Genomic DNA, 25,494 nt, shown 5'->3' on the forward strand with positions numbered 1-25,494 from the left:
GATTTAGTAGGACCAGAAACAACAGCAACAAGAACAAGAAAGGGTGACACAAATATCTGTCTTTATGGAGCTCACAATTCAGTCAGATAACTGGGCAGTAAGTAAATAAATAATAACACAAGGACAGTATAATACGTCACTTAATGATAGTGCTACAGGAGAGTGAAAAAAGGTGGGAAAGTGGGACTGAGGCAGGAAGTTTCCAAAGGAAACTGCAATTTTAAATATGGCGGCCAGAGTCAGATGCTTTGCTGAGAAAGTATCTGAGCAAACAAAAAGGAGGTGAGAGATAAAACCTCAAGAGTATTTCAAGAAAAGAATCTTTGGTGGAGGAAGTGAAAAGTCCTATAGCAGGAAGTGAGATTTATTTTTTGAGAATATTAATTCCATCTTTTAACTAATATTTATTGGTGGCCTCAAATGGGTTGGGCACTCTTACATCAGTACACAAAACAAATCCCCTTTCTTCAAAACACTTATATTCCAAGGAAGAACTTGATTTTCCTGTAATTTATTCTACTGTGTCATTTTTCTGAAAATGAGGGTAAATCAATTTTCCTGTTTATGAAACAAGAATAGCATGATAAACCCAAAAGAGAACTCTAGAGATTATTTAGCTAAAATGTATACAGTACTAAGAATCATTTTTATAGAATTATGCATGGCCAGTATAATCATCACATTGAAATCTTGGTTTTAGTTTGCTTATTGTTAGTTTGAATTTTAGTTCCATTGCATCTAGGCCTTACATTTGTAGGTCTTCAATTGGAACCAGATGACATTCGGAACAAAACTGATTTTATGAAGATGATTTCCTAGAGTCTAACACCCAGTAAATGCAGTTGATTTATTCAAACATTACACAATTTCCAGAGTACTGTATGTTGCACAAATAAAATAAATCATGGATTATGGGGAGAAGCTAAAGTGTTGTCAACTGGGCTGTAAATGTTTCAACGTAATAAACAGTAGAGTAGAATAGAAGTAGCTCAATAGTTGAAGATTTCAGTTTGTGATGCAGGGAAAAATGATCTGATTTAGGTACGAAAGAAAACAGAATTTTAACGATGGAAATGGTCTAAAAGAAACAGCATATATTAGGGTTGTCAGTGTGACAGATGGTGAGACTGTATATAATAAAGTCAAAAGATATTTTGACAAGAAATAAGATGGACCTGACAGTTCAGAAATCAGAAATCCTGGGCAGTAAAAAATGAGAAAAATACAATTGAATGTGTGCTCAGCTGATACATATTTAATTTTACAGAGCCCAAGGCAACAGAGTATGGGAAATGGTCAGTTGTGTTAGCAGACTTGATAAAACAAAGAGGAGAGGAGGGATAATGTGAAAACGAAGCAAAGGAAGACAACATTCTATCACCTGTAAAATAGTATTTCCAGTAAATTATTTGAAGAAAACCAAACTAACACATCTGAATCCATTCAAAATTGTCATTTGAACAATACAGGGCTAGATTTAAATGCTATTATACTTTACATAAATATACAATATCTCTTAAAGTAAAACTGATTTTTTTTCACAGCTATGAAGGAAATACATTTCAATAACACTGTTTCTTAAAATAATCCTAGAAAACATGATCTCTTTTTGACACAGGTATTTGAATTTCCTTGGCCATTAACATCATTGTAACTACCATTGTTTTAAGATATAATTCTATTTAAACAAATCTAAAAAGCAATAGATTCTTTAGAAAATGAATAAGTTATATAAAGGATTACCCATTTTTCTTTCAAAAAGTGACTAGGTTATTCACCTGGTGTTATACTAGGCTTCCGTATTGTTATCACAGGGACACTATCTCAAGTATGGCTTAAAAATACACTTGTCCTTCACATTCTGAATACTTTTAGGTCAGTATATCTGTAACAGCAACCCCTTATGTTAAAACTTGGAAAGGGTAAAAATATAATGGCTTCATATTGAAGATTTCAGGAGAGGAAAGGAAGGCCCTAAGAAAAAAAAAAAAAAAATCTAGTTTAAGAACACACAGTCAGGCATGGGCAGAGTCGACACATCAAGACAGACATTCCATCTGTGCAGTCCATGCTCTTAACAACTTTGCCATAATGACTTATGAGCCTCACTTCTGAAACATTCCCCATCATTATCCTTGTCAGTCACATGTGCATTTACAACAGGAAAGTGAGACAAATATCTAAATGCTTTCAGAAGAAACCCAAAGTAGGAAAAAATACTAGAAATGAAGAGTGTCTCTACGTCGTTTTTGTAAAAGACAGAGTTCCCAGAGATATTTTATGTGTATAGATGAAACTAAAAATGGCACTGCAGGATGCTTTAATAATCTTTATTGAATCATATTTGTGAAAATTATACTACATCACTGCCATCTGTGGTGATCCATAAATCACAAGGCAATAAAGCCTCCTAATAAATCTTATGCCCACTCTCTTCACATTATTGATCCCTTTTATTTGCTGATGCAAGAACTCTTCCATATGGTGATGCAGCATCTGTGATCTATGTATCATTATCTTTTATGTCTAATAGCATTTCCTATAAATCAACATCCTTCCTCTTTGAAGATGGTCCTGCAGAATGAGTTGCTATATGCTTGTGTGAGCATCGCTGAAAGGCTGGAGGCGTGGCATGGCTTGCCACTCCCTCATTAGTCTGAGGAAATTTGTAGGGGATCGCTTAGGGATCTTCTATGGGTTTTGTCACAGCCTCACCCTGTTAACTCTATGTTCCTGGTGAGTAGCTTCAGCAGTTTTAGCCTAATCACTGCACTGTGCCTAGTGATAAGCAGTCCTGGATCTGTGCTTATCATCAGATATAGCCCTGTTCCACTACTTGACACTCTCCTTCACCATAACCTCCTGGTGGTCCCACTTCTATCAGCCTCCATCTGCCAAAAAATCAATCACAGAGGATGTGTTTGAGACTCTTAATGTCTCATAATGTGATCATCATTGTTGTTTTTATTTATTTTTTGTTTGTTTTAACATTTAATACAAGGACCCTGCTGTAGTGAGAACATATTTGTGCTGATTTGACAGTAAATGAGCTGATTTAAGTGACTGGAGGTAAAGTCAGTTATACACTAGTTCTTTAATCCATTCAGGCTGAGACACTTACAGAAAACCCAATCTGCAGTGTTGTGTTATATTTCTTTTGCCCGCCAGCCTCTCAAAGCATGTGCAGTTTTGACAGTTTCTTTTGCCTTGCTTACTAGCCAAGCAGGTGACAGAACACTGCCATAAAAGAAACTGCTTTGGATAGCTTTCAACATTAAATCACTTGCATCGATTTTTAATTTTAAGCAAAAAGTCCATGGTGCAAATGGAAGTATGTCTGCCTTCACAGACTCTCAGCCTAATATGCGTTTGATATGCTATTGCCTTAAACCACTAAAGTCCATGTGCTGCTCAAACATCATAAAACATACAATCCTATTTTTCAGTAAAGAATAGTTTACATCTGAAATCAGATTTATTGTGAAATTTCACATGCTAACACAAAGCATTAATGTTGAGTGGAAAAACTACAGAATCTTTAGAAATGTTTCAGAATAACTTCAAAATGAATTTAGTATCTTTATGTATTATTGTGTATATCATCTGATATGCACTGAAAGTATGAAACCATTTAATAAAAGTTAAATGGCATTTGTGAGTCAATAATTACTTCAAAATTAAAATGAATAAATAACATTCTAATAATACAAGTAATATACCACTTTTAAGAAAAATAATTTGTAAAAGATGGCTTCAAATTTTGCTGTAGAAATTATAGAAAGAAAAACTTAATCTCAAAATTGTTTCTAGTACACCTAAAAAGCTGACTAAGAATTTCAACACTAGAAACTTAACAAAAATGAAAAAACAAACCAAACAAAAACTCCAAAACACAAAAATGTAAAAGTGTATATTTATTAGGGTTAATAAATAAAGAAGAAAGTAAAAGAAGAGATAGCACAGAATGCTTCTTCACTCTAACCACTCATTTCTAGTCACAAGATGGGAAAATCTTACATTTAAGATCCTCTCTAATATAGATATTGCTTGTAATATGTAGGAGATTAAAAGTTCCCTTCGGACCACGATATTCTTGACAATAAGTCCAGTAAGTCCTACGATTCCTTATATCCAAGCAGAAAGTTATTGTAGTAGAAATGGGCAATCAAATGATATTTGATTCATTAATTCCACTCATTGAGGAGAGGGTTTCATGTTTTGTGTTACTTTCCTGTCATGCTCTCCAAGTCCAACCCATTCCCACCCATCAGAATAGGGGCTAATCCCCCAAAGTATCATATCTTATTGACTTATTTACTCAGACTCAGAGAAGCAATGATTTAAGTCATTATCAGCTCAATTGATTTATCTTCCTAGAGAAATGAAATACTTCTAAAATAAGAGTCAAAATATTTATATACCCTAGCCCTATTATGAATACAATATCAAATTTAACTCATCTATTCAGACAAATAAAAATAACTGTTGTCATTTTGACTTTAAACTGTCCTCTGACTTACTCCTCCGAGTCCTATTTCAGAACTAAACAGCATCACCATCCACCAAGGCCTCCAGCACAGAGGAAGCAGGAGTCATCATTGGTTCTACCTCATCCTCAACATTCATTTTATATCCATGTCTTATTGATTTCACCTTCAATAACTGTTTAATCAACCTCTTCTGTTTAATCAAGCTTTTTCCTTCTTCTGTTTTTACATCCTACAATTTCCTGAGAGCTCTCCTCATAAAACATAAAATTAATCATGTAGCTACATTGCTGAGACATTTAGGTGCCCTCTAATGCCTACAAATTAAACCCAAAACCTTTATCACTATGCAATGTAAACCAAAGTGTTTCAACATGTTCCATTTGTAATGAACACTTAATGTTACAGGTTCAAAAATACCCCTATTCTTCCCAAGTATGTTGACTTGACAATATCCAAGACTTTTGTCTCCCCTTTTCCTTCTTTGTAAGTTGTCTTTCATCTTCTCTGTCAAAGAAAATTCAACCAACCCTCGAGGGCCCAATTCAAATCTCACTCTTCTTTTATGAGCCTTGTTTTATGCACCCTTTCCCCCACATCACCTCTTTTTCTAGAAATTATAATTATTTAGATGTTAACGATGTGTGATAAATGTCTACTAACAATTTACATGCCTGCATGTAAATGTGATTCTGTAGGGCAAAGAATATCTAATTCATCCTTGAATCTCAATATTTCACACATTGCCTAGCACTGGAGTTCATAGATATTTATTGAATCAAGTAAAATTCTCTGATCTTTTAAATATGCAAACATGATCTATGTATCTTATTTAAATAAATATGGTTTATGAAGTAGTAGCTAACTATAGATAGATATTATAAAACTATATTGTTTAAAGTTCTGTCATGGTATATTTGTACCAAAATGTTCAGATAGAAAAAAGAAGAGATTCAGTTGGAAATGCTCTTGTAAAAAACACTTTTATTCTATAGTAAATAGAAGAATATAGCCCTGAGTAATTCAACCAGAAAAGTCCTTTTGTAGAATTCAATCCTATAACCCTATTCAATGGAGTTAATGACTGTTTCACATGAGTGATAGTAATATATTAAGATTTATAGAAGGGTGTGCAAGAAAACATAGCCAAAAGCAGATATAATACTTAAAATATAATTCCTGTAGAATGAAAACAAAATCTATAAGACAGGGCTCCATAGAAACATAATGTTCCATTTCAGGCTTTCAAAACAGATTTACAAATGAAACATTTCATAAACAACGAACAATACGCACTTAAGAACCTCACACAGAGGAGAATTGCAACTGAGCATGCATGCGTAATTTGCACTACAGTAATCTCAGTTTTTAGCCAATGCAATGAATCCTGTCACCAAATGGTGTGCAAACAAAGTCATGGGTGGCATACTGATGTTACTGGAATTCTCTCCAGAGGAATATGGATATAAAAATATAAGTGTAATGTTTTGTACATGTAATTTTTAATCGCCAGTAAATGTAAACAAATAATTTGAAGCTTGTTTTCATCAAGCTATTGATAATGCTGTTTAGAAGAGGCCACTCATAAGACTGAGGAATTAAACGTATTAAATTCTTAAAGTTTTGTCTTGGAGGTGGGACGATGCTTATACTTCTGCATTGTGAATTATGCTTTTTTTCAGAGATACCATTTCCTTCAGTTTTCTCACTTGCACAAAGCATGGAATTCTGGTACTTAAAAAATTTATTAGACTTTTAGTTTGTTTTATTTCTTTGCATACATATAAACCATGGGTTACCCAGCTGTTTACAAGTTTACTCATGAATCTCAACTCTCCTGCACTGATCTATCATCAAACAGTTGCCAAATCACCTACCAGCTCCTCAGGGAACACATGTTATTGAAGCTACTTTTTTCTCTTTAAATGTGTTACAAATAGTAAACTATGTAATTATTTTCCAGAAAAAAAATCCTTGAATTTCTTGTGAATGAAGATAAAATGATCAGTGGAATTAAACAGTCAAAAGTAAAGGTGAGGCTTGTTTTTATATTTACAAAGAAACCCTAATTAATTAATCATCTAAGCCAACAACATCTTAGCACACAATCTCACGACACAAGGTTTAGACAATAAGTCAATCCTAGTACACATTATGGACTTAATTTATGGTTATTGAACCAAAGGTGATGACATATATTTTGTAAAATAACTCAGAGGAATAGGTTGTTTCTTTACAAAGCAGCGTAATAACTACTTTGTCCAGAACAACCTACCTAAGTACCATGATGCCTGTCAGCTATATCATCACTTCTAATTCTATTTGAAGATACAACTGAAACCACTACTGAAGCAGGAAATTTCCCTGACTCCTTCACGGGTGGAAACTGGAGTGCATGGGCACTGAAACTAGCTGGCTGCTTCTTCAGGGCGGCTGGGGTGGACTCCCCTCACTCAGTCTTACTGCATTCCACCCCTCGCAGGAGGGGGAGTACAGGTGAACAGGTGCAGGAGCACCTGCCAGTGCTTTTGGGCATTGGCAGGAGCAAAACTTTGTGCCGGCCCTGTGGCAGCGTCTAGTGAAGAGTACTCACAACCCCTGAAGCCCCAGAGGACGTGTGTTACAATGTTTTTTGTTTGTTTGCTTGTTTAATATTTTCAACCTGTGTAAAAATATGTAAACTAATAAATACTAACTGCTTTAAATTCCTAATTCAATGTTTCTTTTCTTTTCCTTTCTTTTTTTTTTTTTTTTTTTTGAGACAAAGTCTTCGCTCTGTCGCCCAGGCTGGAGTGCAGTGGCGCTATCTCAGCCCACAGCAAACTCTGCCTCCCAGGTTCACGCCATTCTTCTGCCTCGGCCTCCCTAGTAGCTGGGACTGTAGGTGTCTGCCACCACGCCCGACTAATTTTTTAGTGTTTTTAGTAGAGACGGGGTTTCATCATGTTAGCCAGGATGGTCCTGATCTCCTGATCTCGTGATCTGCCCACCTTGGCCTCCCAAAGTGCTGGTATTACAGGCCTGAGCCACCGCGCCTGGCCGTGTTACAGTGTTCTTTTAGCTTTGCCATCTGCCCACAGCTTAAGTCTTAAACAGCTGACTGGGCCCTCTGCCTTTTCATATGTGGTGGTTGCTCTCCACGAGCAAGGGCAGAGAGTCAGTGTGACAGTCTTCATTGTCTGCACCCAAGAATCCTGAGCTCTTGTTTGGCCTTCAGGAAAAATCAGGTCTTACTAACAAATTGAAGGGTGGTGAATGTGGAGGATTTCATTGCGGATGAAAGTGGCTCTCTGTGGGAAGGGGAGCTGGAAAGCAGATAGAGTGGTAGGGCAGTCCTCCCAGGGAGTTCAGCAGTCCTTGGCCAGACTCTTCTCTGAAGCCACGCTGTCAAGCTGTCCCTTTGAAGTCAAGCTGCTTCTCTCAGATATCTAGTTGCTTCTCTTCTTCTCTGCTTTCTGCTGGTGGAGCCTGGGGTTTTTATGGGCACAGGATGGGGGGCAGAGCAAGCTATAGGTGGTTTTGGAAAAGGCAACATTCGAGTGAGGAAACAGGAATACATGTTCTCACATTGGACTGCAGTTCCAGGTTTGAGGGTGGGACACTTGCCAGAGACCTGCCCTCTTCTGCCCAGAATTTCCCTGCCTCCTGGCCTTATCACTACTAAGGCTGTCTAGTACTGAGAGGTGAAAATGTGCTAGCAGCCCTCGCTTGCTCTCCGCACCTCCTCGGCCTCAGCTTGCGGTTAAGGAGCCCTTCAGTCTGCCGCTACACTGAGAGAGATCCTCTCTGGGATAGCCAAGGCAGGAGCCAGCTCCCTCTGCTTGCGAGGAGGTGTGGAGGGAGAGGCGCAGACTGGAACCCAGGGCTGCGCGCAAAACACCTGGTCCCATCAACCGCTCAAGGGCTGAGGAGAGCAGGCACAGGGCGGGGACTGGCCAGCAGCTCTGCCTGTGGACCCGGCGCAGGATCCACTAGGCAAGTCAGCTGGGCTCCTGATGGGGGTGGGGTCTTGGAGGACTTTTATATCTAGCTGGAGGATTGTAAATGCACCAATCAGCACTCTGTGTCTAGCTAAAGGTTTGTAAACGCACCAATCAGTGCCCTGTGTCTAGCTAATCTAGTGGGGTCTTGGAGAACTTTTATGTCTAGCCAGAGGATTGTAAATGCACCAATCAGCACCCTTTCAAAATGGACCAATCAGCTCTCTGTAAAATGGACCAATCAGCTCTCTGTAAAATGGACCAATCAGCAGGATGTGGGTGGGGCCAGATAAGGGAATAAAAACAGGCTGCCCCGCTGGTAACCGCAGATGGGCTTGCACGCTGTGGAAGGTATGTTTTTTAGCTGTTTGCAGTAAATTTTGCTGCTACTACCCCTTTGGCTGCATACTGCTTTTTTAAGTTGTAAGACGGAGCTGTAACACTCACTGCAAAGGTCTGCAGATTTGCTCCTGAACGCAGTTAAGACCAGGAACCTACCAGAAGGATCCAGACACATCTGAGGGAACAAACTCCAGGCATACCATCTTTAAGAGCTGTAACACTCACAGCGAGGGTCCGCAGCTTCATTGTTAAAGTCAGCAAGACCAAGAACCCACCAATTCCGGACACAGTATCAAAAAACTCAAGTGAAATAAATTATATTGCTGAACAAGTATTCAGTTTCTGTCCCCTCCTGTGAAAGGAATGTATTTCACTATCCAATTGATGTTGGACATGGCTATGTGACTTGCTTTTTCTAATGGGAGGATAGTGGAAATTATGTGAGTAGAATTTGAATTGTGTTTGTGTGATTTAACTTAGTCTCCTGCACTTTGATCTTTTTTCGTAAAGAGGATATGTCTCAGATATCTTCAGGTTTAAGAAGGATGAGAAACAGGTGAAAGTAGTTCACAGCTAGAAAACAGGCCTTACTGCTCCTAATCTATAGTAGCTGAACTAATGCCAACCCATAGATGAGTAAGAAACATGCTTATTGGCAAGCAGGATAAGTAGTTTGGTGTAAAAGTTATCACGGTTTTTGTTACTATAAGTAATGGTTAAAAATTGCAATGACTTTTGCACCAACCTGATAGATGCCATTTTTTTTTTTAACACAAAGTTATGGGTAGAAATGACTGGTACACCAAGGAATAAAAGCATTTCATCAATACACAAAGAGAAGAAAGAATTTTAAAAGTTATTTAATAGTGAAACTATTGGTTTAGCTGGTAAAATAGCTGTACAGGTGAAAATTTTGTTTTGTTATGCATGCAAAGACATCAATAAGGGAAGATTGTGAAAAGTAAAGCATCCAGTGAGAAAATATAAAAGGAAAATGACAAATATAGAAAAATCTTAGAGATTTTATTGGTGAAAGGAAGGAAAAAAATGAGTGAAGCTTGAAGGGGTATTAGAAAAAAGAAGCCTTTTTAAATTTGTTCCTTTTTTACTTTAAAGGAATAAATGATCTAAATATATTTACATTTAGAAGAGAAATATCAATGAAGCAAGAGCCCTAAAATGCAAGGGAGGGAGATATTAACTGATTTCAAAAAAGCTTTGGCTCAGCTGAGTTGTGAATGAGGCTCTGCACAAAGTGAAAGCAAGGAAACAAACTTACTCTGAGACAGGAGGAAAAAACAGTAACTTACAGATAAATTCTAAAGACATAAGGAAGCTCTGACCACCTAGATATGTTGAAATGACAAGATTAATAGCAAACAAAGGCACTTGTGCTAGATGACCTGTATTTGCCAACATGGGATAAGGAGAGTGTATGATTGAATAACTTGGAGAAGAAGACACACGACTTTTATTTTTACTTGTTTCTATTTTTTTCTTTCTTTCTTTCTTTCTTTTTTTTTTTTTTTTTTTGAGATGGGGGTCACGCTCTGTTGCCAGGCTGGAGTACAGTGGTGTGATCTTAGCTCACTGCAACCTCAGCCTACCAGGTTCAAGCAATTCTTCTGCCTCAGCCTCCAAGTAGCAAGGACTACAGGTGTGCACCACCATGCCCAGCTAATTTTTATATGTTTAGTTAGAGACAGGGTTTATCCATGTTGGCCAGGATGGGCTCCGCCTCTTGACCTAGTGATCGGCCTACTTCGGCCTCCCAAAGTTCTGGGATTACAGGCATGAGCCACAACACCTGGCCTGTATCAATAACAATGATGATAGTGACAAGAGCAAACTCTGAAAATTTAACATTATTTGTATTAGTGATATTACAAACTCGTACTCTTGTTAAGATTCTAAAATGTGATCTTAATGGAAATTTAGGTATTCATTTGGGGCAGGCAATTCAATGTCTAGGGTCCATTTACTTCTACTTTCCTGTTTTTAACATAGGGCAACTACAATTTCATCTTGAAGAAAAGAAAATCATAGATTTTATCAAATAACCTGATTTTTTCCATGAATAAGATAACTATTTACTTTCTCTTTAAAAATAGAGCATACTGAAACTGGACCCCTTCCTTATACCTTATACAAAAATTAACTCAAGATAAATTAAAGACTTAAACATAATACATAAAACCATAAAAACCCTAGAAGAAATCCTAGGCAATACCATCCAGGACATAGGCATGGGCAAAGACTACATGACTAAAACACCAAAAGCAATGACAACAAAAGCCCAAATTGACATACGGGATCTAATTAAACTAAAGAGCTTCTGCACAGCAAAAAACAGAAACAAAACAAACAAACATACAAAAACTATCATTAGAGTGAATAGGCAGTCTACAGAATAGGAGAAAACTTTTGCAATCCATCTGACAAAGGACTAGTATCTGGAATCTACAAGGAACTTAAAAGAGATTTATAAGGAAAAAAAATCCTATCAAAAAGTAGGTGAAGGATATGAACAGACACCTCTCAAAAGAAATTTGTGCAGGCAACAAACATATGAAAAAAAATTCATCTTCACTGGTCATTGGAGAAATGCAAACCATAGTGAGATACCATGTCACACCAGTTAGAATGGTGATCAGGAAACAACAGATGCTGGAGAGGATGTGGAGAACTAGGAAACGTCAGGAAACAACAGATGCTGGAGAGGATGTGGAGAACTAGGAATGCTTTTACACTGTTGGTGGGAATGTAAATTAGTTTAAACATTGTGGAAGACAGTGTGGCGATTCCTCAAGGATCTAGAACCAGAAATACCATTTGATCCAGCAATCCCATTACTGGGCATATACGCAAAGGATTAGAACTCATTCTACTGTAAAGACACATGCACACGTATGTTTATTGCAGCACTGTTTACAATAGCAAAGATTTGGAACCGAACCAAATGCCCATCAATGTTAGACTGGATAAAGAAAATGTGGCACATATACACCATGGATTACTACGCGGCCATAAAAAAGATGAGTTCATGTCCTTTTCAGGGGCATGTATGAAGCTGGAAACCATCAATCTCAGCAAACTAACACAGGAGCAGAAAACCAACACCACATGTTCTCACTCATAAGTGGGAGTTGAACAAAGAGAACACATGGACACAGGTAGGGGAACATCACACACCAGGGTCTGTCCGGGTTGGGGGGCAAGAGGAGGGATAGCATTAGGAGAAATACTTAATGTCAGTGACAGGTTGATGGGTGCAGCAAACCACTGTGGCATGTGTATACCTATGTAACAAACCTGCACGTTCTGCACATGTATCCCGGAACTTAAAGTATTAAAAAAAAAAAAAAAAAGATGTTATTAACTCCTGGACTGGAATGCAGAGAAAACTGTAAATGTTTTAACACACTTGTGTTTCTACTGCCAAATTCCTGTTAGCTCATTAATTGCATTCCACATACACCTTTGCAAATGTTTGCCATATAGTCTGTTTATAAACATCTTAGATATGGCAGATTTTTTTTTAAAAAAAGTAAAGGATAGAGATAGAAAACAAAATTCATATGAATTATACTAATTTATTTTTGAATTCTTATTTTTTGAGGGAATCATAAGTATAAATTTACTGTATACCTAGTGGTGTATCATAAAACTGTAAGCATAATGATAAAAGGAAATAACTTTATAGTGCTAAGCTTCAAACCCAAACCTCTAAATAAGAGGAGAGACTCAGATGCCTCAGGGATCAGGCAGATAATACAAATAAATGAAACAGGCAAGATGAGAGTACAAGTCTTGCCAAGAGAGGCAATCCCTACTTAACTCCAACTGATTGTTCTCGTTTGAAAACACAAATCACAACTGCCAAACCTGATTGTTCAGGAGGAGCCAGAAATTCTGATGTTTAATGTGAAACCTCTAGATTTCTTATATGGGAGCACAATTTTCTTGAAAACACTAGGTAAGCTAAATAAAGCTGACCATCTACCAGTTTCAGTGCTGTGTTGTGCAAATGATGAATGGCATATCCCCTAAATTGTGGTATTAGACTGCCACTCACCAGTCACAATTTGCAATTGCAACAATGGCATCACCAGCTAGGACTCTCCCGCTTTGCTATGCACACACTCCTGAGCCCTGGAGAACAACTAACTCTACAGGAAAAAGTGGAAGGCTCATCTAAGCCATTCTTGTTAGCTTTCATGACTAGTTGCTGGCCTACAGGCAATAAATTCCCAACTGCTCCTGCAAGAAGGTTTTGGGGCCTGGGAGGCCTTTATCTGGTTCAGAAGGCAGGGCTGCTTCTCAAAACACCTCCAAGTGCTGCCCCTGTTCAGATGGCAGGCATTTCTGGTTACCAGCACCTGATGACTGACATATAGGAGCACGTACACACACCCAGGAGCTTGGTGCCCAACAGAGGGTACACTGATTTCACAACATCATATACTCTGGTGATGATCCACTTAGCCACCACAATGATGTTGCTGACAGTGGCTGAAGTCTTCTTCTCAGCCTCTGAGCCCATTGTCATGGCAACAAGTTTTTCTCTCCAAGTGTGACAAATCTTCAAGATGACAATGCAGTGGGACCATGAGGCCCAAGGCATCCTAGATCCAGTCTTCATTATCCAGAATGGGCTCTATGCCGGGGTTGGTGATGACAACATCATCCAGTTCTAACTCAGAGAGCTCAGATTGGGTCTTCATGGCACCCAACAGACTCATAATGGACTTGGAATCATAGCGCTGCAGCAGGTCTCCTGGCCAGCGGTAGCGCTGCCCTCAAACCACCACTAAGACTGCAAACAAAGCCAGAAAGATGGTAGCCAGTGTACTTATGGCAACAATCACCATGGCCTTCTTGCTTCCCGGTGGCTCCTGATTCAGTCTCACTCATATCTTCCTCTTAGGCTAAATTTTCTCAACTTGTAGATGAGCAGCCCCACCGCGGTGGGAGGAAGCTGTACTAATTTATTTTTTAAAGAAGTGAAGAAGTCTTGTTTACATACCACAAAATATAATACCTTCAGTTACGTTTAAAACAATAAAACAAATGAAACTCTTAGATGAAAATGAGAAGTCCTAATAACAATATTATATTGTGGTGCTTACCCAATCACCAATCTTCTGCCCATATTGCAGATATTTTAAGGGGGGAAAAAAAAGGTAGAAACAAATAACCAAAAAAAAAAAAAAAAAAAAAAGATTTACTGCTGGCCATATGAAGAAATTCTATTTTCAATAAAGCAGTATAATTCAGAAAACCTTTGTTGAGGACTGAAGTGAATAAGAACTTTGTAACCTTTACTTCCAGGAAACATTCATCTTATTATCCATGTAAGTTATCTATAGGAAAAAGTATTTCTAGCATTTTTTTTTTGAAGTTTTGTTTGAAGCTCTGAAGTATTCCTTAATAATTTTTGTTTGGAGGAAAAAAGTAGACTATCTGGCAAATGCGATAGGCACAATTTTTAGTTTGTATGTGTTCTGATGTGATTTTTTCCCCTGAAAATACAGCTGTAAGGGCATAGAACTCAGAATAAGTTAAATCAATCTCCTTATAAAAAATTTTAAGGTTCGGGTAGACAATCTGTTATAAGTTGTTCATGACTGTTTCTATGTGTTTCTGTTACCCATTTACAAATTTTTGTAAAAATTGAGGCCACTCTGCTCCATTTTCTCTCAGTTCTCTCTGAAGGAAAAAATAAATTCTACCTAAAACTAACCCAGAAAGTGTGTATATGCTCACACATGGGTCCACATGGGGAAGAGTAGAGACTGGAGAAAATACACACTGACAGGAAGGGGTATTACTAGTGCCCTCTCAGAAATAAAGAATAGAATCAAGACCACTATGTTTTTTCTTAATTTTAATATATCTTTTGAGTATTTGCACATAGTGACATTCTCATTAATTATGATTTCAGAATAATAATTCAGTATTTATTCTTCTATTATTTTTCCATTAGTTCTTTGTTTCTCTCTAATATATGTTGCACAGAGGTATGCTTATATAAACCTAAATATGTTAATGAGGTGATTAAGACATAATATAGACTATATTGTAAGACTGAAGTATCTAGTCTAAATTACTTACTTTATGGTACAGCATAGGTCAAGTTTTCTGACTTTTTCTTCTGCCTATACACTATCCTATTTATTTAAATTTGTATAGTGACACAACTGACTTGAAAATTGGATGAATTTACTGTTTTCAAATAATAATATATCTATGAGAAGAAAAAACACAAAATATGAAAGAACATAAATTGTATAACTTATACTTTGTCTTATTTAAGTATTTCTACTACATAGCAAGTAAATTATTTGAGTTTGATTTCACTTTCTTAAACTGAAAGGAAAATGTACACATTTGAGTAATATATTATTGAAACCTTAATAATATTAGGGAAATATCAAAACAAAAATATTTACAATTGTTACAATTGATGAATAATGTCTGAAAAATTATTTATTTTTTGACATAAATGTAGTTTGGCTATTAATGAAGTTGTTAGGTAGCAATTTAGTAATGCATATAATATAATAACCAATAGATACAAATTCCTATTTAAAGGAGGATGGAAATAAAGACAAAATAAAGAACTATGATCCACACTGGAAAACTGAAAACAGAAGCTTATAATTAGATTAATTTAAATAGAGATTTTTGAGTTATATATTACAGTTACAATCAAACTGATAGCTTAGTCCTTGCAGTTCTGTAAAAGATGAATTAAGTCTAATATATGCAATTGGTGATATGCTTGAAAATTAGTTACTGAAATTCTCAGGCCCTTTCTATAGTGTTACAAAGGTTTTCTTCTTATAGCGTATACTACTGGTTAATAAAATTCACAGTAAATTCACTGAAAATATACCAATTTAAATTTTAACAATTTTGAAACATTCCACGCTAGATTCGAATGTATTCTTTCCATTCCCTTTTCATTACATGTTTGAAGAAATTTCTATGAATATTACCTTTTATAAAAATATACTTAAATACATTAAATATAAATAGAAATTATGTAGTTAAAAATCAAATTCTATTTTTGAATATTGAATAAACAATGAAGAAACTACTGACTTCCTAGAATATTTTAGATATATTCAAAATAAAATTCCATAAAGAGTGGTTGAAGAAATAACTGAAATGTTAATTTCTTAAAACAGTCTTTACTCTTTTAGAGGTATTGCACTAACTCTATGACTCAGTGACAATAAAACTAAAGTATTTTTCCTAGAATCATTAAGGAGTATTCATTATAAAAACTTCCCCAAAGTTGTTCCTCCCTTTGGCCCATTATCGTAATTGTTACTATTTTATCTTTTCTGTAGAGTCTTTCCTGGTAAGTCAAACATTTTCCTAACTGCTTTTAACATTATATTTATATTGCAAAATGAGTCCTGTGTGAGATATTTCTATATTTTCGAAATTACAATATTTATTAAGTGCGTATGCTAGTTCTCACCACTGTGCCAGACACTGAGTCAAGGCTGTAGTATATAAGAGTGAGCAAAATCAGACAAGGGAAGCTTACTATTGAAGAAGACAGAGAATAAGGTAATCACACAAAGAAATGTAAAATAAAAATTCACAATAATTCCTACAAAGAAAAATTGTATAAGAATCTGAGGGACTTGTCCTTTCCTGTGAAACAGAAGAATACAACTTATCATTTTATATTTCCTTATGATGTTTCATTATGTAGTCATTTTCATTTTATATTATTATAGTTTGCCTTTCAAATTATGTGTCACCCAAGTTGTGAAGAAACAATGTAATGTACTATTTTTTATTCATCCCTTTGAATCTAGGCACGTAAAAGGTGTGTCTGATAGCTTATTATATGCATGAAGCCCAATGGTTTTGTGATAGAAATCTCATAATCACTGTGTTATAAAAAGTTTCTGGATGTGCATCTTTAAAAATCACAAAATAAAATACATTTCTTTAGCAAAACAGCCTAATTCAATATCATTGATAACAGTATTCCTTTCTTTTCTTAATTCAATATTCAGTTTTCTTTTTATAAATGTGTGTTCTACTTTAGTAAAAGACCAAGTTTTTTGGGGTAAAATATAATTTATGATGTTATATAACAGTCCACTTTTAAGCAAAGTGCAACCACACTTTAACCTGGTAGAGAAAAACAATGGTAATTCATTATCCAATGATCATCACAAAACATTTCTCTGAAGCAAAATCTGGAAACATTCACCTCTCTTTTCCTAAAGCTGATTGAGCCACAAGGATGGTATCACAAGCTTGGCACTTGGTGTAATTTCATTTTCTGCTGTCACCATCTTGAAATTTTTAATAATTTTATCTTGGATCTTATGTTTTGCAAGTGAGGTCTGATAGGTTTGATAGGACAATGCAACATGCCAGTGAGCAGTGCTGCTCCCTTTGTAGACAGCATGTCCAGTTTCTTATGAACACAGAATTCTTGTGTATCCACAACATGCAGGAGTTCAGGAAGACTCAGATCTACTAAAAAGTCTGAGTGTTACATGAACCATCGAGTAACTGTGATAAGGAAGGTGAGCACTGACATCATCGAGAGGCCACAGTTTCCGTTTAAGCAATACTTGCTTTAACTATGGAAAGAATGCAATGACATTCTATCATGAATAAAAAACTCTCTATATCCTTTATTTGTGTTACTCCTCTGTATTAACCAACCATCGATGCTTAAAACCATGGTTCCTTTTCCTTATAGTTTTTCTTTAGTTTATTACTATGCTAAAGGTATAGAGGTTAGTAGCATGTATACCACTGAGAAGTGAAATAAAAACCATTGTGTTAGGTTGTGCAGTATTTCCACCATTCTGATAAGGATTTGATGTAATTTAGATATTTGTCCCTTCAAAACCTCATATTGAAATGTGATCTCCAGTGCTGGAGATGGGGCCTGGTGGGAAGTTGTTAGGTCATGAAAGGGCTGGATGGGGCTGGATCCCTCATGAATGGCTTGGTACCCTCCCTACAGTAATGAATGTGTTTTCACTCTTAATAGTTACCACGTGTCTGACTGTTTAAAAGAGCCTGGTACTTTTCTTGCTTCCTCTTTCCTTTTGCGACAGGTCTTTTCTTCCTTCACCTTGCTCTATAAGTAAAAGCTTCCTGAAGCCCTAACAGAGGTTGAGCAGATGTTGGTGCCATGCTTGTACAACCTGCAGAACTGTAGCCAAATAAACCTCTTTTCTTTTGAAGTAACTCAGTCTCAGGTAGCTCTTTATGGCAGTGAAAAACAGACTAATGCAGGATAAAATATGTGTTATGGAATTTTGGTGATGCTACTTTCAAGTTAAAGGCCCTTATATTTGTATAGGAAATGGCGTTGCACAATAGAAAATGAACAGTTTAGTCTATGTTCATATTTGAAAATTTTAATTCTTCTTTATTTAGAACAATAATAGCAATTTTAAAAATATCATGACAAGATGAAAGGCAATGCAAAAAAGGAAAACGACTCATATTTTAGTAATTTTGTTTGACATGCAATTTTGATCTTGTTGCCTAGGATGGAGGATGGAGTGCAATGGCATGATCTTGGCTCACTGCAACCTCTGCCTCCCAGTTTCAAGCAATTCTCCTGCCTCAGGCTCCTGAGTAGCTGGGATTACAGATGCCTGCCACCATATCCCACTAATTTTTGTATTTTTAATTTTGTATTTTTAATTTTAACCATGTTGGCCAGGCTGGCCTCGAACTCCTGACCTCAGGTGGTCAACCTACTTCAGCCTCCCAAAGTGCTGGGATTACAGGCGTGAGCCACCATGCCTGGCCAGTAATTTAACAGTACTTTTTTCTTTTGCTTTGAACAAGAGTGTCCTTTTTTTCACTCTACTGAGCTGGACCTCTATAGCCTCAGACAATCAAATACTCTTTTTCATCCTACAAGGTAGATGGGTTAGTTGTGCAACAATCATTTCAGTCACATCTCAGTAAATTTATGATAACCATTATTTTGTTTTTGAAAACTAAAACTATTCACTCACAGTAAGAAATTAAAACTATGCTGTAATGCCATTTACTGGAGGAACTTGTAATATAGTAGTTTAAAATCTAAACAAGAGACAAAGGTGAAAACTAAGGACAATTGTCTGTGTATACCAACCAAGGAAGGTAATTATTTTTATGAGTTATACTGCAGGTTTTTCTTTAAAGACTAAAGTTTAGCAAAAATGATCATGACCACATATAAAATGATCAAGGGACTAGTATCAAAATGTTTTTATCAGAAAGATCTGTTTAGGCATCTTAATCTCTAATCATATCAGACAGATTGTATGTCTACTAAAGTATTCAAATTTATTTTCTCTATATCCCAGTTGTGCCTATTGTTCTTTGCTAGGTAATTCCATTCAGAACCATTACTTTTCTATACAACAGAAGTACCTAGAATAAAAATCTTGACTGCTTTCCTGAATAATATTTAAAAATTTCTATTTACCATGAAATTCTGTAAGGACCTTAAAATAATACCAACATTCCTTCAAATTCTCAGAAATTCTAAAATGTAATTTACACAAATGTTAGGGTCCTAGAATAACCCTATTAGGGTTTCTTCATCTATTTTTTAGGGTCAGGGGAAATATAAACAATACTGTTGTTAGGAAAATAAGTGAATAGGAAATAATGTTTTTAAACTCTGATTTTATGTTAATAGTTGTTATACACATTAGGCTAAGGTGTTAATAATAATAATATATAAGAAACTCTTAGAACTCATTAGCAAAAAATCAAATCAATCAAAAATCTGGTGGGGGGTATATTTCTAGGGAGAGGTAACTAAATGGTAATTGCTAATAAAACTTACTGATTTCTTTTCCTAGTCTTAGGAACTTACTTTCTTCAAGCATTTAAAGTGTGAAGAGAAAGTATTCTTTCTCCTCCTCATCAGAACCCCTAATACAATCTACATGATTACAATACATTTACATAAAATACAGTTATGAGCAGTTCTAATACATTAGCTAAATTTTGAAATAGTTTATTGTATTGTTTCTACTATATTTCCAAATTATAAAAGAAAATATGAGAATGAATTATCTTTGTTTTATACTTCAATATTAGGTCATGGAATCTACATAATGGTTAAATGATTATTAGTTTTCTGTATTTCAAACACTCATTAAAAGCTTATATATTCTGTTCACCTTGGAGAATAGGTGATCTACGGAAGCAGAGCAAAATAGTTTTTGTGTCTATAACTTTTAATGCTAATCTTTATTTTAGTTTATTTTGGTACCTAAGCAAACCTATATTCTAGCATAATTAAGCAGAGGAGAGACCATAGAGCACCTGCACCACAGAACAAAGTAGGGTGACGGCTCTACTCTGGTTGTCACTTCCCCTGTGTCTATGAGACACACACCCGTCATTGCACAGTGACTTTAAACATCCAGCTAAAAGTTCAGAGTCTGTCCAGAAATGACATGTGACAGCATGTCCACTTTTTTTTTCATTATTAACTCATGAACAAGCCATATTCTGTTCATGGGAAATGGCTAATTCTAGTATAAATCCTAGTGAAGAAGAGAATTGATAAGCTCTATCATTTTTTCTATTTTAAGAATGCATGCCAATAAATGAATTCTATTTAATGACACTGTGTGTGCAAAATGCCTACTTTTTTAAACATGTGGTGTGTGCAAATAGAGAAAACCCTACATGTTATCAATGATTTGAGTCTAGGTGGAAACCACCCATTACGCATGACAAAGTTAAGCATGATTTGCAATTTGTAGCTTCAGGGCCTAGATTGGAATCCACTAGGCCCTGCAATAATCTCTTCCTCTATTTTTTAATGTTTAAATTTATTTGAGGAGATTGTTCCAGGGGCTTTCATGAAAAGGAGAAGAATTACTTGCTCTTCATACTTTGAGGGTATGAATAAATGTCTGCAAGACTGGGGAAAAAAAGTCAGTTCTAAGTTCTGTGAGCAATTATAACTTGGTTACTTCACTCTAAAAATACCTCCCAGCTTTTTAATTGAGTATTTGGTTTTTGCTATTGACTTGCAGGAGTTTCTTACATATTTTTAGTATTACCTTCTTATCAAATATAGTCATGTACCACATAAATATGTTTTGGTGGTGCTACATGTGTGACAGTGGTCTAACAAGATTATAATGGAACTGAAAATTCCTATAATCTAGTGAGGTATTAGCCATCATAACATTGTAGTGTAAAGCATTATTCAAATGTTTGTGGTGATAATGGTGTAAACAAACCTATAGGGTTGCCAGTAATATATCCCATACAATTATGTACATAATACTTAATAGTGATAATAAACAACTATGGTACTGGTTTACTATCATATAGTTGTATGTTGTTTTAGAGTGCATTCCTTCCGCATATAAAACACAATGTTAACTGTAAAATAGCCTCAGGCTGCTCCTTCAGGAGGTGTTACAGCAAAGGGACTGTTATAAAAATGATGGCTTCATGCAGGTTATTGCCTCAAAGATGTTCCAGTAGGAAAAGATGTGGAGGTGGATGTCAGTGATATTCATGATCCTGACCCTGTGGAGGCCTAGGCTAAGGTGAGTGTCTTGGATTTTAACAAAAAAGTTTAAAAATCTGAAAAAATTAGAATAGGTTAATATTTAAAAGCTTATTTAATAAGGATATGAAGAAGGAAAATTGTTTTGTACAGCTAAATAATATTTTGTGTTTTAAACTAAGTGTCAATACAAAAGAGTCCAAAACTTAAAAATAACTAAAAAGCTTATAAAGATCTAGTATCTAGCATCTATAAGGAACTTAAAGAAATTTACAAGAAAACAACCCCATTAAAAAGTGAGCAAATGACATGAAGAGATCTTTCTCAAAAGAAGACATACATGTACCACCAATCATATGAAAAAAGTCTCAATATCATTGATCACTAGAGAAAAGCAAATTAAAACCACAACGAGATACCATCTCACATGAGTCAGAATGGCTATTACTAAAAAATCAAAAACATAACATGCTGGTGAGGTAGTAGATAAAAAGGAAAACTTATACACTGTTGGTGGGAGTGTAAATTAGTTCAGCCGTTGTGAAAGACAGTGTGGCAATTTCTCAAAGACCTAAAGATAGAAATATTTGACACAGAAATCCCATTACTGGATATATACCCAAAATAATATAAATCATTCTATTATAAAGACGCATGCACATGTATATGTTCATTGCAGGACTTTTCAGAACAGTGAAGACATTGAACCTAAACACTCACCAATAGTAGACTGGACAAAGAAAATGTGGTACATATACACCACAGAATACTATTTAGCCATAAAAAAGAATGAGATCATATCCTTTGCAGGGACATGGATGGAGCTGGAGGTCATTATCCTTAGCAAACTAACACAGGAATAGAAAACCAAATACTGAATGTTTTGACTTATAAGTGGGAGCTAAATGATAAGAACACATGGACACATAGAGGGGGATGACACACACTGAGGCCTTTTGGAGGGTGGAGATTGGGAGGAGGGAGAAGATCAGGAAAAATAACAAATGGGTACTAGGCTTAATATCTGAGTGATGAAATAATCTGTACAACAAACCCCCATGACACAAGTTTACCTCTATAACAAACTTGCATTTGTCCCCCTGAACTCAAAATACAAGTTTAAAAATATAAAAATAAATTACAGAAAGCTAAGGTTAATTTATTATTAAAGAATGATATGTAATGTTTTTCTAAATTTATTGTAGCTTAAGTTCACAGTATTTATAAAGTTTATAGTAGTGTACAATAATGTCTTTCATGCTCACTCACCACTCACTGACTGACTCATCTGAGCCATTTCCAGTCCTTCAGTCTCTAGTTATGGTAAGCATCATATACAAGTGTATCATTTTTTATCTTTTAAACCTATTTTTATTGTGCCTTTTCTATGTTTAGATAAACAAGTGCCATTGCATTACAATTGTCTGTACTATTCAGTGCAGTAACATGCAGTATAGGTTGTAGTCTAGTACAATACACTAGGTGTACCATATGTAGCCTAGGTGTGTAGTAGACTATGCCGTCTAGATTTATATAGCTACATTCTGTGATGTTTGCACAATGAAATCACCTAACAGTGCATTTTCTAAAACCTATCCCTGTCATTAAGGGATAGATGGTTGTATATGATTCACAAATATTTTCTCCCATTCCATAAGTAATCTTTTCATTTTGTTGATAGGTTTTTTAAAAACAGTTTTTCTATTGTTGATATATAATTGATGTGTACATAGTTTTAGGGTATATATGGTAACTTAATACAATATACCTGGTAGGATGGCCATTATTTAAAAAAAAAAAAATGTTTTGGTGAGAATGAGGAGAAGAAGGAACCCTGGTATACTGTTGGCAGGAATGTAAATTGGGAAAACCACTAGGAAAACGATGTGGAGGTTTAAAATATGAATTCTTTATGATCTAGCAATTTCACTGTTGAGTATTTATTTACCTAAAGAAATTGAAACCAGGATCTCGAAGAGATTCTGCATCCCCACATTCACTGCAGCATTTTTTACAATAGCCAAGATGTGGAAACAACCTAAATGTCCATCAACTCATGAATGGATATAGAAATGTGGTGTATAGGCCGGGCGCGGTGGCTCACACCTGTAATCCCAGCACTTTGGGAGGCCGAGGTGGCCGGATCACCAGGTCAGGAGATCGAGACCATGGTGAAACCCCGTCTCTACTAAAAATACAAAAAATTAGCTGGGTGTGGTGGCAGGCGCCTGTAGTTCCAGCTACCCTGGAGGCTGAGGCAGGAGAATGGCGTGAAACCGGGAGGCGGAGCTTGCAGTGAGCCGAGATCGTGCCACTCTGCACTCCAGCCTGGGCGACAGAGAGAGACTCCGTCTCAAAAAAAAAAAAAAAAAAAAAAAAGAAAAGAAATAAATGTGGGGGGTGTGTGTGTGTGTGTGTGTGTGTATATACATATATATATATAATCTTATTTAGCCATAAAAAAGAAGGAAATGCTGACATTTGTGACACCATGAATGGACCTGGAGAACATGATGCCAAGTGAAATAAGTCAGACATAAGCCAGATACTGTGTGATCTCACTTACAAATAAAATCGAAAATAGTCAAACTTATAGACACAGAGAGTAGAAAGGTAGCTGACAGTGCCTGGGGGAGGGGGGAAATAAGATAATGGGCAAAAGCTAAAAGGGTTCAGTTACTCAAGATAAGTTCTGGAGATCCACCATAGAGCATATTGCCTATAGTTTATACTGAATTGTATATGTGCATACTTCACTTATACTTGCTCCTTTACCTTGTACTTTTATGTTATGGACAAGAGGCAACTTGTCCTATAGTAGGTTTGGTTTCAGACCACCACAATTAAGTGAATATAGCAATAAAGTAAGTCACAGAAATTCTGGGTTTTCCAATGCATATATAATTATGTTCATACTATATTGTAGCCTATTGTGCAATAGTATTAAATAACAATGTACATATGTTAAAATGTTTTATTTCTAGTTCTAATGTTAATCTAAGCCTTCGATGAGGCATAAATTTTTTGCTAGTGGAGAGTCTTGCCTTGATGCTTATTGCTGCTGACTGATCAGGATGTGGTGGTTACTCAAAGTTGGGGTGGCTGGAGCAATTTCTTAAAATAAGACGACAGTGAAGTTTGCTGCATCAATCAACTCTTCCTTTCATGAAAGATTTCTTTGTATCACAAGATGCTGTTTGACAGCATTTTGCCCACAATAGAACTCTCAAAATTAGAGTTTATCCTCTCAAACCCTACCACTGTTTTATCAACTAAGTCTTTGTAATCCAGATCTTTTATTTTGTCATTTCAACAACATTCACAGCATCTTCACAAAGAGTAAGTTTCATCTCAGAAAACCACTTTCTGTGCACATCCACAAGAAACATTCATTAAAATTTTTATCATGAGATGGCAGCAATTTAGTCACATCTTTAGGCTCCACTTCTAATTCTAGTTCTGTTGCTATTTCCATTGCATCTTTATAAAGTTCCGTCCTCCACTGAAGTCTTGAACCTCTCGAAATCAGACATGAGGGTTTGAATCAGCTTCTTCCAAAGTTTTATTAATGTTGATATTTTGCCCTCTTTCCATGAATTATGAATATTCTTTTTTTATTATTTTTATTTTTTATTTTATTTTGAGACGGAGTCTCTCTCGCTCTGTCACCCAGCCTGGAGTGCAGTGGCGCAATCTCGGCTCACTGCAAGCTCCGCCTCCCGGGTTCAGGCAGTTCTCCGGCCTCAGTCTCCGGAGTAGCTGGGACTACAGGTGCCTGTCACCACGGCCGGCTGATTTTTTTGTATTTTTAGTAGAGACGGGGTTTCACCGTGTTAGCTAGGATGGTCTGGATCTCCTGACCTCGTGATCCACCCTTCTCAGCCTCCCAAAGTGCTAAGATTACAGGCGTGAGCCACCACGCCCAGCCGTGAATGTTCTTAATGACATCTAGAACGGTGAATCCTTTTCAGAAGATTTTTGATTGACTTTGTCTATATCTATCAGAGAAATCACTGTCTATGACAGCTGCAGCCTTATGAAATGTATTTATTAAATAATAATACTTGAAAGCCAAAATTACTCCTTGATCCATGGACTGCAGAAGGGAAGTTAAGTTAGCAGGTATGTGAACATTAATCTCCTTGTA

At 36.1% G+C, this 25,494-nt stretch overlaps 1 protein-coding gene and 1 pseudogene across 1 annotated transcript in view; both read right to left on the bottom strand.

Annotated features, from left to right (window-relative positions):
* Positions 1 to 25,494, bottom strand: part of EYS (eyes shut homolog (Drosophila)) — a 2,114,515-nt gene that overhangs the window by 993,520 nt on the left and 1,095,501 nt on the right. The gene's annotated exons all lie outside the window — the stretch shown is intronic.
* Positions 13,043 to 13,680, bottom strand: LOC112622108 (annotated as a pseudogene).

This window comes from Theropithecus gelada, chromosome 4 (assembly GCF_003255815.1).
Source record: "Theropithecus gelada isolate Dixy chromosome 4, Tgel_1.0, whole genome shotgun sequence".
NCBI classification, from domain to species: Eukaryota; Metazoa; Chordata; class Mammalia; order Primates; family Cercopithecidae; genus Theropithecus; species Theropithecus gelada.